The following is a 12,500-nucleotide window of genomic DNA, read 5'->3' on the forward strand; positions in this document are numbered from 1 at the left end:
TTTATCAGACTCACTTTGACTATATATGTTGTAGCAAGAGATTGTTTCTCGCTTACGGCCATACCAGCCTGGGTACGCCCGATCTCGTCTGATCTCGGAAGCTAAGCAGGGTCGGGCCTGGTTAGTACTTGGATGGAAGACTGCCTGGGAATACCACGTGCTGTAAGCATTTTGTCCACGAGGGTGTGCTCTTGCACTATTTCATCAGCAACACTGCCTTGTAGTAAGCATTTAATGATGAATTGACTAAATGTCTGTTTTATCAGACTCACTTTGACTATATATGTTGTAGCAAGAGATTGTTTCTCGCTTACGGCCATACCAGCCTGGGTACGCCCGATCTCGTCTGATCTCGGAAGCTAAGCAGGGTCGGGCCTGGTTAGTACTTGGATGGGAGACCGCCTGGGAATACCAGGTGCTGTAAGCATTTTGTCCACGAGGGTGTGCTCTTGCACTATTTCATCAGCAACACTGCCTTGTATTAAGCATTTAATGATGAATTGACTAAATGTCTGTTTTATCAGACTCACTTTGACTATATATGTTGTAGCAAGAGATTTTTTCTCGCTTACGGCCATACCAGCCTGGGGGCGCTAATCCTTGATTGGAGAAGTGACGACAGGTGCGAGTAATTGAGCTGTGAGTGTTTGCTTGAGAGTGTTTGCTCGAGAGCTATTTTCGTTTCTTTTTTGGATTTTGCAATATAATTTATTGTTTTTTCATTTGGATAGTTTTTACTTTTGTTTAGTTTTCCCCCCCTGCAGTTTTGCTGCCTGGGGGAGGTTTTTTCGCTTTCATTTTTGATTCACAATGACGGACAACATGGCAACGACAAACGGAACGGACAAAGACAACGAAAATGCGCAACGGAAGGAAAACGAAAAAGGAGGAATGAAATATGGAAAAGAATACACGGTGGCAATTGAGTTGGTGGGAGAAGAAAAGGTGACGACGATGGAATTACTACGAGCAATTAAGGAGACGTGTGGAGAGGTGGTGGGATGCCGAATGAAAGGAGATAAGAAATATGAAATTACGATGAGAAACGGAAAAGGTAAAGAACGGCTAATGGACGGTATACGGATAAAGGACAACAAGATACTGGCGAGAGATGTGAATATTAATGAATTGGTGGTGTCTTTTATGAATCTACCGGTATATATAGAAGATAAAGTGATACTGGACAAGTTGAGAAGCTGGGGAGTAACGGCCGTATCGGAGATAAGGAGGAGAGTTTGGCCTGGAACGGAGGTGGTTGACGGAACAAGGTTCTGTAAAGTTAAATTTACGGAAAAAGTCACATCATTGCCATATTCCACAAAAATTGAGACGCTGGAAGGAGCTGAATACTTCAGGGTGATCCATGACAAGCAGGTCAGAGTTTGTCGATTGTGCATACAACCTGGGCACATAGTTAAAGATTGCCCTGAATTCAAATGTTTCAAGTGCGGCAATCAAGGCCATTATGCGAGAGAGTGTGTCGGAGAGAAGGAAAGGAATGTTTGTGGTAGATGCAGAAAGAGATTGGCGGAATGCAACTGTGGAGAAGTTATGACTGAAGAGGGGAGTCAAGTACTATTCGAGGAAGCAGTTGTATTGTCGGAAGAAGGAGAAGAAGATGGAGGAGATGATGTGGTGGAAGGTGGAGAGACGGAGGAAGGAAGAAGGGAGAAGAAGGAAGACCAGAAGATTAACGAAATTGGGAGCAGCATGGATTCAGAAATAAGAAGATGGAGTTTTCAGGAGGAGGGGGGGAGTGGACTGGGGGGAAGCTCGGGGGACTCACAGGTTTTAGGGGAAAGCACAGCACAAACAAGTAACTCGGGGGGTGAAGAAATGGAGAGGGTTTTAAGTTTAATGACAATAACAGAGACGGGTATGAACACGGGGAGCACAACGACGACAATATATGAGACGGAGATGAACACGGGGAGCACAACGAACATTCCAGAAACGGCGATGAACACGGGGAGCACAACGACGACTACACATGAGACGGAGATGAACATTCCAGAAACGGCGGAGAACACGGGGAGCACAACGAACATTCCAGAATCGGCGATGAACACGGGGAGCACAACGGACGAGGGTGTAAAGAAGAAAAGTTGGCTGGATGAAATGGACTTGGAGGAGATATCGGACTCGGATGATGGGGAAAAGTTTGAAAGAATGAGAGGAGGATACAGGAAGAGGAAAGCAGCGGAGGGGGGGGAGAGAAAGGGTGGAAGAGGAAAGAAACTGGATAAAAGGTAGAGGATAATGAAATTATATTTTATTATTTTATTATTTATTAGTATGGTCACAATAATGTCGATAAATGCAAATGGGTTGAGAACAATAGGAAAATTTAATAGAATAGTACACATAAAGAATTCTGATATTTTATGTATTCAAGAGACGCACTGGGATAATATGTGTGTTTTAGAAGTACAGAAAATATGGAGGGATTTTATTTATGTAAACAATGGTAGGGGGAATTCATGTGGGGTTGCAATTTTAATAAGGAAGGATGTAGTAGAAAATGTGAAGAAGATATATAATGATAATAATGGGCGGATTTTAATTTTAGACTTTGAGTATATGAGTAGGGTTTTTAGGATTATAAATATTTATGCGCCGAATAATGAAATAGAGAGAAGGAATTTATTTTTAGAATTAGCGAAATGGTGCAAGGGAAACTGTATTTTAGTTGGGGATTTTAATGTAAAAATGGATAGACTAGATATGACAAGGGGAGCTATTTTTAGAAGTGACGTATCTAGGGGGGTTTTAAGGAAGATGATGGTTGAAAACAATTTAATTGATATATGGAGGGAGGAGAATCCTAATAAGAGAGAATTTTCTAGAAGGCAGGTGGTTTTAGGGGAATTGAAACAGACACGGATAGATTTGGTTTTAGTAAATGAAGGGTTAAGGAATTTTATGAAGGATATTAAATATATTTGTACAACTTTTAGTGATCATGCTGGGTTAACATTTTCGGTGGGGTTAGATAAGGAAAGGAAAGGGGGGGGAATATGGTGTATGAATGGAGGGTATCTAGGTGATGAGGAATACGGGAAACAACTTAAATCTTTGATAGAAGATGAAATGGAGGATAGGCAAAAAGGGAATGATAAGTGCAAGTGGTGGGAAAATGTTAAAGAAAAAATAAAAGTTTTTAGTGTAGATATGCAAGGAAGAAGAGGAGTAGGATGACAAGAGCAGAAAATTATTTAAGAACAAAATTGAATGAAGAAATGAAGAAATGTGATAGTGATCCTGATTATACTATTGAAAAGTTTTTAGATTTAAAAGAAAAATTGAGCAAATGTGAAATAGATAAGTGTAAGGGTGCAATTATAAGAAGTAGGGCAAAATATGTTTTAGAAGGGGAGAAATGTACGTCGTTTTTTCTTGGTTTAGAGAAAACTAAACAGATGAAATCATATATTAGTGAGATTGAAAATGTAAAGGGTGAAGTGGTAATTGATTATGTGGAGATATTAGAAACGGTACAGAATTTTTATAAGGATTTATTTAAGAAAGGGGAGGTGGATGAGGGGTGTGTAAAAGAGATTTTAAGTAGTGTGGATGTGCAAATTGGTGTTGAGGATAAGCAAATGTGTGATAGGAAGATAACAATGGATGAAGTGAAAGATGCAATTAAGGGTTTACAAATAAATAAAAGTCCTGGAGTAGATGGACTAATTGCAGAGTTTTATAAAATGTATGAAAGTATTTTAGCACCTATTTTATTAGAAGTATATCAATATATGGAAGACAATAATACTGTTTCAGATTCCATGGTGACAGGGCTGATATCGATTTTATATAAAAATAAGGGGAGTAAATTGAAATTAGAAAATTATAGGCCAATTAGTTTATTAAACTCAGATTATAAGATTTTAGCTAAGATACTGGCAAATAGGTTGAAGATGGTTTTAAATGATATTATAGCACCTACACAAAATTATAGTGTGCCTGGAAGAGATATAGCAGATACCATAACTACACTTAGAGATGTGATAAATAAAATGAATAGCGATAAGATAGGGGGAATTGTTTTAAGTATAGATTTTAATAAAGCTTTTGACAGGGTGGAACATGATTTTATGTTTAGGGTACTGGAAAAGTATGGGTTTGGAAATGGAATTATAAGATGGATAAAATTATTATATAGAAAGGCTAAAAGTAGGGTTAAATGTAATGGGATTTTAACAGATTCTTTTATTCTTGAGAGATCAGTGAGACAGGGGTGCCCTTTATCAGCTTTATTGTTTGTTTTATCGGTAGAACCCTTAGCGGCATACCTTAAAAAAGATCATTTTATAAATTGTGTAGAGACTCCGCAAGGAGGTTTTAGTTTAATTCATCAATATGCAGACGATACCACAATTACAGTCAGAGATGAGGGAAGTGTTAAAAGGGTGATGGAGTGTTTTAAAGTATATGAGAAAGCCTCAGGAGCTAAAGTGAATATGGAGAAGTCAGTAATAATGTATGTTGGGAAGAATAATGAGGGGACTTTTCCTTTTAAGGTGGTAAATGATTATTTTAAGGTGTTAGGTGTGTTTTTAGGGGTGAAGGAACAAGAAGCTAGGGATCTGACATGGAGTGGGGTTATAAACAAAGTTAGGAAGGTGGTAAATATGTGGAGGGGGAGGGCTTTGAAATTAAAAGGGAAAGTAATTGTTGTAAATTCCTTGCTGATGTCAATTTTTATTCATGTCATGAACGTTTTAGATGTACCAGAATGGGTTTTATCTGAAATGAATATGATTTTAGTTGATTTTTTATGGGATGGGAAAGGAGCGAAAATTTCTTTTAAAACATTGATTGCAGGTTATGAGGAGGGGGGGTTGAAGTTGGTGGATTTAAATGTAAGGAAAAAAGCAATTAGAGTTAAAATGGTACGGAAATATTTATATGGTGAACTAGATTATGGATGGAAAAGATTTTTTAAGGAGTATTTGCAGGAGGTTGGGAGGATGGGGGACAATGGTTTATTGATGTGCATGAAAAAAGAAATGTTAAGTAATGTACCATTGTTTTATAGAGAAGTGTTTGAAGCTTGGGGGGAGTTTTTACCAAATATTTATTATGAGTGTACCATTTTAGACAATATTTTAAATCAGCCAATTTTCTTAAATCCCAAGATACAATATAATAATAAGATGTTGTTTTGTAAATATTTTATGAGGGCTGGGATGAGACAGATTGGGGATATTTTATACGAGGTCATTCCAGGGTTCCTTACTGTACAAGCGATTTATGATAATGTTTGTGAAGTGGAAGATGAAATAAGCAAAACTACAGTAGATAATATGTATAAGAGAATTTTAGGGTGTATTCCTGAAGAATGGGTGCTTTTAATAAATACAGAGGTGGTTGAGAGAGCTAAGGGTTTACCGGTTTTATATTATGAAAGTAATGGGGAGAAACATGTTTTATCAGGTTTGAAAGTTAAAAAGATTTATGAAAAATGTATTTTAAGAGAGATAAAAGCTCCTGCTTCAGAAAAAGTGTGGTCTAGGGTATTTGTAAATATAGATGTAAAATCAATATGGAAGAATGTCAATGTCAAATATAATTCTATAGAATGTGAAGATAATGATTTTAAATTGAAACATAATAGGATTTTTACGAACGTGGTTTTACATCAAATAAATAGAGACATTAAAAGAGAATGTGATATTTGTGGTACGGAGGTGGAAAATTTTATGCACTTTTTTATTGAATGTAGTAGATTACAAGGGTTTCATGAGTTTATAAAGGGGCTTTTAGAACAACATTGGGGAGAAGATATTGTAAATGGGATTGAGTGGAGGAGGTTGTTTCTATTTGGTATAAATGGGAAAAGCAAAGTTTTTAATATTAATTTGATGAATTTTGTTCTTAGCCATGCTAGATACGCTGTAAGACAAAGAAGGAATTTAGGACATTATGAAGGGAAAATTGTGAGTGTGGAGGTTTTATTTAAAAGTATTTTAGAGAAAGATATTGAACTAATATATAAATATGGAGGATGTAATTTTGAAAAACTGTTTGTGTGGGGGAGCACTTTTATCGAAATTGATCAAAATGGAAAACTTGTTTTTAATTATTAATTGGTTTTAGTGGATGATTGTGTTTATTTTAATTGGTTTTATTTTCTTTTCTTTTTTGATTTTGTAAAAGGATGAATTGTTCATCCTTTTTTTATTATTATTGTTTGAATATTGTAAATATTATGTGTTTTTTCATAATAAAAGAAAAAAAAAAGGTACGCCCGATCTCGTCTGATCTCGGAAGCTAAGCAGGGTCGGGCCTGGTTAGTACTTGGATGGGAGACCGCCTGGGAATACCAGGTGCTGTAAGCATTTTGTCCACGAGGGTGTGCTCTTGCACTATTTCATCAGCAACACTGCCTTGTATTAAGCATTTAATGATGAATTGACTAAATGTCTGTTTTATCAGACTCACTTTGACTATATATGTTGTAGCAAGAGATTGTTTCTCGCTTACGGCCATACCAGCCTGGGTACGCCCGATCTCGTCTGATCTCGGAAGCTAAGCAGGGTCGGGCCTGGTTAGTACTTGGATGGGAGACCGCCTGGGAATACCAGGTGCTGTAAGCATTTTGTCCACGAGGGTGTGCTCTTGCACTATTTCATCAGCAACACTGCCTTGTAGTGAGCATTTAATGATGAATTGACTAAATGCAGCTTCCTGCCTTTTTAATAGGATCACATTTCCTTGTGTTTTCAATTAGCATCTGCCTTGTATTTATAAGACAAACAAGAATATTGTTGCTGAATGCAGCTTGTGTGTGCTTTGTGCTCCTTTGCCCTGTTCAAATGATGAAAGGAAATAAAGTTTGTATTTTATCCAACTACCTGTGCTAAAAAGTGATGGGAACAGTGTTTGTAATTTCTTCTACTTTTTCAGTGACACAAAGTTCAAGCTGCGTATCTAATTGGTGAAAATGCAATGTCTGTTTATCACACTCACTTTGACTATATATGTTGTAGCAAGAAACTGTTTCTCACTTACGGCCATACCAGCCTGGGTACGCCCGATCTCGTCTGATCTCGAAAGCTAAGCAGGGTCGGGCCTGGTTAGTACTTGGATGGGAGACCGCCTGGGAATACCAGGTGCTGTAAGCATTTTGTCCACGAGGGTGTGCTCTTGCACTATTTCATCAGCAACACTGCCTTGTAGTGAGCATTTAATGATGAATTGACTAAATGCAGCTTCCTGCCTTTTTAATAGGATCAAATTTCCTTGTGTTTTCAATTAGCATCTGCCTTGTATTTATAAGACAAACAAGAATATTGTTGCTGAATGCAGCTTGTGTGTGCTTTGTGCTCCTTTGCCCTGTTCAAATGATGAAAGGAAATAAAGTTTGTATTTTATCCAACTACCTGTGCTAAAAAGTGATGGGAACAGTGTTTGTAATTTCTTCTACTTTTTCAGTGACACAAAGTTCAAGCTGCTTATCTAATTGGTGAAAATGCAATGTCTGTTTATCACACTCACTTTGACTATATATGATTTAGCAAGAAACTGTTTCTCGCTTACGGCCATACCAGCCTGGGGGCGCTAATCCTTGATTGGAGAAGTGACGACAGGTGCGAGTAATTGAGCTGTGAGTGTTTGCTTGAGAGTGTTTGCTCGAGAGCTATTTTCGTTTCTTTTTTGGATTTTGCAATATAATTTATTGTTTTTTCATTTGGATAGTTTTTAGTTTTGTTTAGTTTTCCCCCCCTGCAGTTTTGCTGCCTGGGGGAGGTTTTTTCGCTTTCATTTTTGATTCACAATGACGGACAACATGGCAACGACAAACGGAACGGACAAAGACAACGAAAATGCGCAACGGAAGGAAAACGAAAAAGGAGGAATGAAATATGGAAAAGAATACACGGTGGCAATTGAGTTGGTGGGAGAAGAAAAGGTGACGACGATGGAATTACTACGAGCAATTAAGGAGACGTGTGGAGAGGTGGTGGGATGCCGAATGAAAGGAGATAAGAAATATGAAATTACGATGAGAAACGGAAAAGGTAAAGAACGGCTAATGGACGGTATACGGATAAAGGACAACAAGATACTGGCGAGAGATGTGAATATTAATGAATTGGTGGTGTCTTTTATGAATCTACCGGTATATATAGAAGATAAAGTGATACTGGACAAGTTGAGAAGCTGGGGAGTAACGGCCGTATCGGAGATAAGGAGGAGAGTTTGGCCTGGAACGGAGGTGGTTGACGGAACAAGGTTCTGTAAAGTTAAATTTACGGAAAAAGTCACATCATTGCCATATTCCACAAAAATTGAGACGCTGGAAGGAGCTGAATACTTCAGGGTGATCCATGACAAGCAGGTCAGAGTTTGTCGATTGTGCATACAACCTGGGCACATAGTTAAAGATTGCCCTGAATTCAAGTGTTTCAAGTGCGGCAATCAAGGCCATTATGCGAGAGAGTGTGTCGGAGAGAAGGAAAGGAATGTTTGTGGTAGATGCAGAAAGAGATTGGCGGAATGCAACTGTGGAGAAGTTATGACTGAAGAGGGGAGTCAAGTACTATTCGAGGAAGCAGTTGTATTGTCGGAAGAAGGAGAAGAAGATGGAGGAGATGATGTGGTGGAAGGTGGAGAGACGGAGGAAGGAAGAAGGGAGAAGAAGGAAGACCAGAAGATTAACGAAATTGGGAGCAGCATGGATTCAGAAATAAGAAGATGGAGTTTTCAGGAGGAGGGGGGGAGTGGACTGGGGGGAAGCTCGGGGGACTCACAGGTTTTAGGGGAAAGCACAGCACAAACAAGTAACTCGGGGGGTGAAGAAATGGAGAGGGTTTTAAGTTTAATGACAATAATAGAGACGGGTATGAACACGGGGAGCACAACGACGACAATATATGAGACGGAGATGAACATTCCAGAAACGGCGGAGAACACGGGGAGGACAACGACGACTACACATGAGACGGAGATGAACATTCCAGAAACGGCGGAGAACACGGGGAGCACAACGAACATTCCAGAATCGGCGATGAACACGGGGAGCACAACGGACGAGGGTGTAAAGAAGAAAAGTTGGCTGGATGAAATGGACTTGGAGGAGATATCGGACTCGGATGATGGGGAAAAGTTTGAAAGAATGAGAGGAGGATACAGGAAGAGGAAAGCAGCGGAGGGGGGGGAGAGAAAGGGTGGAAGAGGAAAGAAACTGGATAAAAGGTAGAGGATAATGAAATTATATTTTATAATTTTATTATTTATTAGTATGGTCACAATAATGTCGATAAATGCGAATGGGTTGAGAACAATAGGAAAATTTAATAGAATAGTACACATAAAGAATTCTGATATTTTATGTATTCAAGAGACGCACTGGGATAATATGTGTGTTTTAGAAGTACAGAAAATATGGAGGGATTTTATTTATGTAAACAATGGTAGGGGGAATTCATGTGGGGTTGCAATTTTAATAAGGAAGGATGTAGTAGAAAATGTGAAGAAGATATATAATGATAATAATGGGCGGATTTTAATTTTAGACTTTGAGTATATGAGTAGGGTTTTTAGGATTATAAATATTTATGCGCCGAATAATGAAATAGAGAGAAGGAATTTATTTTTAGAATTAGCGAAATGGTGCAAGGGAAACTGTATTTTAGTTGGGGATTTTAATGTAAAAATGGATAGACTAGATATGACAAGGGGAGCTATTTTTAGAAGTGATGTATCTAGGGGGGTTTTAAGGAAAATGATGGTTGAAAACAATTTAATTGATATATGGAGGGAGGAGAATCCGAATAAGAGAGAATTTTCTAGAAGGCAGGTGGTTTTAGGGGAATTGAAACAGACACGGATAGATTTGGTTTTAGTAAACGAAGGGTTAAGGAATTTTATGAAGGATATTAAATATATTTTTACAACTTTTAGTGATCATGCTGGGTTAACATTTTCGGTGGGGTTAGATAAGGAAAGGAAAGGGGGGGGAATATGGTGTATGAATGCAGGGTATCTAGGTGATGAGGAATACGGGAAACAACTTAAATCTTTGATAGAAGATGAAATGGAGGATAGGCAAAAAGAGAATGATAAGTGCAAGTGGTGGGAAAATGTTAAAGAAAAAATAAAAGTTTTTAGTATTAGATATGCAAGGAAGAAGAGGAGTAGGATGACAAGAGCAGAAAATTATTTAAGAACAAAATTGAATGAAGAAATGAAGAAATGTGATAGTGATCCTGATTATACTATTGAAAAGTTTTTAGATTTAAAAGAAAAATTGAGCAAATGTGAAATAGATAAGTGTAAGGGTGCAATTATAAGAAGTAGGGCAAAATATGTTTTAGAAGGGGAGAAATGTACGTCGTTTTTTCTTGGTTTAGAGAAAACTAAACAGATGAAATCATATATTAGTGAGATTGAAAATGTAAAGGGTGAAGTGGTAATTGATTATGTTGAAATATTAGAAACTGTACAGAATTTTTATAAGGATTTATTTAAGAAAGGGGAGGTGGAGGAGGGGTGTGTAAAAGAGATTTTAAGTAGTGTGGATGTGCAAATTGGTGTTGAAGATAAGCAAATGTGTGATAGGAAGATAACAATGGATGAAGTGAAAGATGCAATTAAGGGTTTACAAATAAATAAAAGTCCTGGAGTAGATGGACTAATTGCAGAGTTTTATAAAATGTATGAAAGTATTTTAGCACCTATTTTATTAGAAGTATATCAATATATGGAAGACAATGATACTGTTTCAGATTCCATGGTGACAGGGCTGATATCGATTTTATATAAAAATAAGGGGAGCAAACTGAAACTAGAAAATTATAGGCCAATTAGTTTATTAAACTCAGATTATAAGATTTTAGCTAAGATACTGGCAAATAGGATGAAGATGGTTTTAAATGATATTATAGCACCTACACAAAATTATAGTGTGCCTGGAAGAGATATAGCAGATACCATAACTACACTTAGAGATGTGATAAATAAAATGAATAGTGACAAGATGGGGGGGATTGTTTTAAGTATAGATTTTAATAAAGCTTTTGACAGGGTGGAACATGATTTTATGTTTAGGGTACTGGAAAAGTATGGGTTTGGAAATGGTATAATAAGATGGATAAAATTATTATATAGAAAGGCTAAAAGTAGGGTTAAATGTAATGGGGTTTTAACAGATTCTTTTATTCTTGAGAGGTCAGTGAGACAGGGGTGCCCTTTATCAGCTTTATTGTTTGTTTTATCGGTAGAACCCTTAGCGGCATACCTTAAAAAAGATCATTTTATAAATTGTGTAGAGACTCCGCAAGGAGGTTTTAGTTTAATTCATCAATATGCAGACGATACCACAATTACAGTCAGAGATGAGGGAAGTGTTAAAAGGGTGATGGAGTGTTTTAAAGTATATGAGAAAGCCTCAGGAGCTAAAGTGAATATGGAAAAGTCAGTAATAATGTATGTTGGGAAGAATAATGAGGGGACTTTTCCTTTTAAGGTGGTAAATGATTATTTTAAGGTGTTAGGTGTGTTTTTAGGGGTGAAGGAACAAGAAGCTAGGGATCTGACATGGAGTGGGGTTATAAATAAAGTTAGGAAGGTAGTAAATATGTGGAGGGGGAGGGCTTTGAAATTAAAAGGGAAAGTAATTGTTGTAAATTCCTTGCTGATGTCAATTTTTATTCATGTCATGAACGTTTTAGATGTACCAGAATGGGTTTTATCTGAAATGAATACGATTTTAGTTGATTTTTTATGGGATGGGAAAGGAGCGAAAATTTCTTTTAAAACATTGATTGCAGGATATGAGGAGGGGGGTTTGAAGTTGGTGGATTTAAATGTAAGGAAAAAAGCAATTAGAGTTAAAATGGTACGGAAATATTTATATGGTGAACTAGATTATGGATGGAAAAGATTTTTTAAGGAGTATTTGCAGGAGGTTGGGAGGATGGGGGACAATGGTTTATTGATGTGCATGAAAAAAGAAATGTTAAGTAATATACCATTGTTTTATAGAGAAGTGTTTGAAGCTTGGGGGGAGTTTTTACCAAATATTTATTATGAGTGTACCATTTTAGACAATATTTTAAATCAGCCAATTTTCTTAAATCCCAAGATACAATATAATAATAAGATGTTGTTTTGTAAATATTTTATGAGGGCTGGGATGAGACAGATTGGGGATATTTTATACGAGGTCATTCCAGGCTTTCTTACTGTACAAGCGATCTATGATAATGTTTGTGAAGTAGAAGATGAAATAAGTAAAACTACAATAGAAAATATGTATAAGAGAATTTTAGGGTGTATTCCTGAAGAATGGGTGCTTTTAATAAATACAGAGGTGGTTGAGAGGGCTAAGGGTTTACCGGTTTTATATTATGAAAGTAATGGGGAGAAACATGTTTTATCAGGTTTGAAAGTTAAAAAGATTTATGAAAAATGTATTTTAAGAGAGATAAAAGCTCCTGCTTCAGAAAAAGTGTGGTCTAGGGTATTTGTAAATATAGATGTAAAATCAATAT

At 37.0% G+C, this 12,500-nt stretch overlaps 4 non-coding genes across 4 annotated transcripts; all 4 read left to right on the forward strand.

Moving 5' to 3' along the window:
- Positions 1-50: 50 nt before the first annotated feature.
- On the forward strand, positions 51-169 carry LOC145852513 (5S ribosomal RNA). The gene has a single exon (XR_014374369.1). It is a non-coding gene; the product is annotated as a 5S ribosomal RNA (ribosomal RNA).
- Positions 170-308: 139 nt separating this feature from the next.
- On the forward strand, positions 309-427 carry LOC145857460 (5S ribosomal RNA). Its single transcript, XR_014378358.1, has one exon. It is a non-coding gene; the product is annotated as a 5S ribosomal RNA (ribosomal RNA).
- Positions 428-6,480: 6,053 nt separating this feature from the next.
- On the forward strand, positions 6,481-6,599 carry LOC145857461 (5S ribosomal RNA). Its single transcript, XR_014378359.1, has one exon. It is a non-coding gene; the product is annotated as a 5S ribosomal RNA (ribosomal RNA).
- A 409-nt stretch (positions 6,600-7,008) lies between these two features.
- Positions 7,009-7,127, forward strand: LOC123733932 (5S ribosomal RNA). Its single transcript, XR_006764275.2, has one exon. It is a non-coding gene; the product is annotated as a 5S ribosomal RNA (ribosomal RNA).
- The last annotated feature ends 5,373 nt before the right edge of the window (positions 7,128-12,500 follow it).

Source organism: Salmo salar, chromosome 08 (assembly GCF_965601325.2).
Source record: "Salmo salar chromosome 08, fSalSal1, whole genome shotgun sequence".
Taxonomy (NCBI): domain Eukaryota; kingdom Metazoa; phylum Chordata; class Actinopteri; order Salmoniformes; family Salmonidae; genus Salmo; species Salmo salar.